This window comes from Lissotriton vulgaris, chromosome 2_1 (genome assembly GCF_964263255.1).
Source record: "Lissotriton vulgaris chromosome 2_1, aLisVul1.2, whole genome shotgun sequence".
NCBI lineage: Eukaryota > Metazoa > Chordata > Amphibia > Caudata > Salamandridae > Lissotriton > Lissotriton vulgaris.
The window spans coordinates 216,108,901-216,112,506 of NC_141687.1; the positions used below are offsets into that span (position 1 = coordinate 216,108,901).

Genomic DNA, 3,606 nt, shown 5'->3' on the forward strand with positions numbered 1-3,606 from the left:
GTCCATCTACCGCTATCCACTTTATATGGGCCTCTAGACCCTGCTCGTAATGTTATTGGTTGTAATAGGTCCTGAAACATCCCACTGCAAGCTACTATTGCTACATGTACCAGATCATGCGGCCGGCCCAACAAGGGTTGTAGGCGACATGCTGTGTTCCATTTAGCTTATTACTGTTTGCTTCTCCGCTGGGAAGCACTTGAAAGGGACGCGACCGGCCCTGACTGGATTGTGGGCCTAACGCTGTGTATGTATGGACCTATGTTTTACTCTTGATTTCGAAAATAAAACAGATTTCAAACAAAATCTGGGCAACAGGTGTTGTAATGTTATATGTATTTGTAAAGCACACAGTCACCTATAGGGTATCTTGGCAGTGAAAATGTGTGTATGCCTAGCCCTGTCTTTGGTAGGTTAGTTAATTGACAAGCCGTGTTTTAAGCTTGTTGCAGAATTCAAGAAGAGCAGAGTATCTGGTGTGGAGTGGGACGTCATTCAACAGTTTAGGAGCAATGGAAGAGAAAACCTGTCCTGATCTGGTCTTGTGTACGAATGGGATATGAGCAAGTAAGAGTCCTGCAGAGCTGGATGGTTAGTGGAAGGAGATGCAACTGTTCGGGTAAGTGGGGAATATGTTGTGTAGTGCCCTGGATGTGTGTGTGAGGAGTTTGAAATGAGCACGTTTGATTATCAAACGTCAGTAGAGCTCCCTGAGGTGTGGGCTGATGTGGGTTTTTCTTGTGGGAGATTGAGAATGCATCTCGATGTCGAGTTCTCAATGGTTTGCAGTCTTCTGGTGAGTTGCTTCATAATGTTGAAGCAGTACATCATTTTGATGGGACAAAATCAGAGTTCTTCACTAAATGCTATCTGTAAGAGCTGTAGAAACATCTGTTTTAAGAGAGTCTCATGATGTTTGGTTTTGTTGAGGACTTGATTGCAGATCCTTATAGAAACAGGAATCCACCATAGAAAGTAATTAATCCTGTTACTCACACCAAACTGATCACCTGATAAATTCCAAGATCAACTCAGTCGTACACCTCCCTCTCTCAATACAAACAAACTCACTGAGCATTACAATAAAACTGTCTCTGAGGTTCTAGATCAACTTGCACCACACAAACTAAAAACTCTTAAAAATATCCCTTCCAAAACTTGGACTTCCAGATCTTAATAATGAAAGACGAACACTTAGACTGGCAGAAATAACCTGGAGACAACACCCTTCCCCCTCCAACCTGGTCCTCCTTCGAACCGCTAGATCCGTGTACAAGGATAACTTCCGTTTTCACCAACGTTGACTGTCTGGAGACCTTTAAATGTGGTGACTGGTACATAAGTGACCAATGTGTCTAGCTTATTGGGTGAATCTTCATCCTCATTGCATTTCCTGGATAGGCGCACACCCATGCGGTATGGAACATTCCTGATTCCTTTAGCCCAAACTGCTTTGTTCAGCCTGGTGTCTATGCGCACATCTGGAATTCCCATTTCCTTAACTGCAAATTTACAAATTGCTTTCAGAGCACGGGGTGCACGCCGCTTGAAGCCAACTCCATGGATTCGTTTGTGGACATTGATGGTGTAGTCCCTAGTAACCACCTCATTGATGGTAGATCTGCCTTTCTTCTTCTCACCCCCTTTCTTAGCAGGAGCCATTTTGAACCAGAGTCAAAGACAAGAAACACATCTTCGCTGAAAAAGCTTCCTTCTTCCGATCACAGCTATCTTGGGAAAAAAAACAGACCCAGAGAACTGTTCAACATTATTAGAATTCAAACCTCCCCGCCCCACCCAGCATGACGGCAACACAGGCAAATGCGAAGAAATAGCTAACTTTTTCTCTGAAAAAATAGCCAAAATTGACCAATCTTTCACTCTAACCCAAATCCCACCCAACCCCCTTGGTTCCCCTAACACCACTTCAACACCTTCCCCTCAGCTCACACCCCCTCTGTCCTCCTCACCCCTACCTTCTTCAACCCCGTCTGAATTTCCCCCAAAACACTCAACTCAAATACAACGCCTCCTGGTTGAATTTCCACTCCGTCTCTGAACTTGAAGCCTGTAACATCCTGTCCAAACTAAAACCATCTTCCCTTGTCCAAGACCTAAAGCACGTCATTGTCCCGTTTTGGACCAATATCATCAACTCCTCCCTTTCCTCGGTGTGTGTCCCGGTCTCCCTCCAACTCGGACAAATCACACCCATTCCAAAAAACCCTAAGGACCGACAAAAATGACTCGAACAACCTCCGCCCCATCTCAAACCTCCCCTTTATCTCTAAAGCCCTTGAAAAATGTGCCCTTCAGCAACTGGATAAACACATTGACACCTACAACCTACTTGACCCCCTACAATCCGGTTTCCGTAAAGGCTGCAGCACTGAAACTGCATTGCTAAACATAGTTGATGACATCCACCTTGCCCTAGACAATGGCGAGACCTGCCTACTCATTCTCCTTGACCTCTCAGCAGCATATGACACAGTTAACCATTCAACCTTACTCTGTACACTTAAATCTCGATTTGATCTTAATGGCACTGTCCTCAATTGGTTCAAATCCTATTTTCAACACAGAACCCAACAAGTAAAAATCCACAACTACCTATCTAGCCCCACTCCAGTCTCCCTTGGTGTCCCCCAAGGATCCATCCTCCTGCTTTTTTTAACTCTTACCCTCATTCTCAAATAAGCAGGCATTAATTATCACCTATATGCTGACGACACCCAACTCTACTATAAAACTAAATCCCACTCAGATGTTTTGCACCTTACACCACCCTTACTAACATCCAAAACGGGTTCTATTCTAATCATCTCAAACTTAACCCTAACAATACTGAAATCATTCTCTGCTCTCCTAAAAGCAACCCTCTCCCCATCCATACATGGATCACTGACCTTTCTGCCCTTAACTGTCCACTCTCCCTCTCCGTATCGCTCAACTCCCATGTAAAAAACTCGGCCAAAGGCGCACTTTTTACGCTCCAACATCTCAAAAAAATCAAACCCTTTGTTCCAGAGGATGATTTCAAATTAGTTGTACAATCCCTAGTCCTCTTGAAAATCGACTATGGTAATGCCCTTCTCACCGGCTCTCCCAAAACTCACTTGGCTCCCCTCAAATCTGTTCTAAACCTAGCGGCTAGGATTATAACTGGTTGCAAACACTCTGACCACATCTCGCCGGCCCTAAAGACCCGTAAATGGCTTCCTATTGAAGGTAGATCCTCCTTTAAATTATCCTGCATCACGCACAAAGCCCTCCATAAAAAAAACCGCTCTACCTTTCTAACAAACTCAAAAAAGCGGGCAGTGCCCGTTCGATGAGAAGCACTAACGCTCTCCTCCTCGTCCCATCTTTGCTAAAAAAGAAAGCCGCACAATCTCGCTCCTTCTCTGGTAAGGCCCCCAGCATCAGGAGTACCCTCCCCAAAGACCTACGACTGAATCCTTCATACGTCAGTTTCAAAAAAGACCTTAAACTGCGCCAGCTCAACAAATATATTGGGGTCCATAATCTTTTTATGCTCATACTTGCTGTTCAGTCTCTTCCTTTTTGAATCTCCAACCTTCTCCCCTTTCTCCCACCTCTCCT

At 44.6% G+C, this 3,606-nt stretch overlaps 1 pseudogene; it reads right to left on the reverse strand.

Annotated features, from left to right (window-relative positions):
• Nucleotides 1–1,260: 1,260 nt before the first annotated feature.
• LOC147729866 (large ribosomal subunit protein eL31 pseudogene) lies at nt 1,261–1,662 on the reverse strand (annotated as a pseudogene).
• Between the last annotated feature and the right edge of the window lie 1,944 nt (nt 1,663–3,606).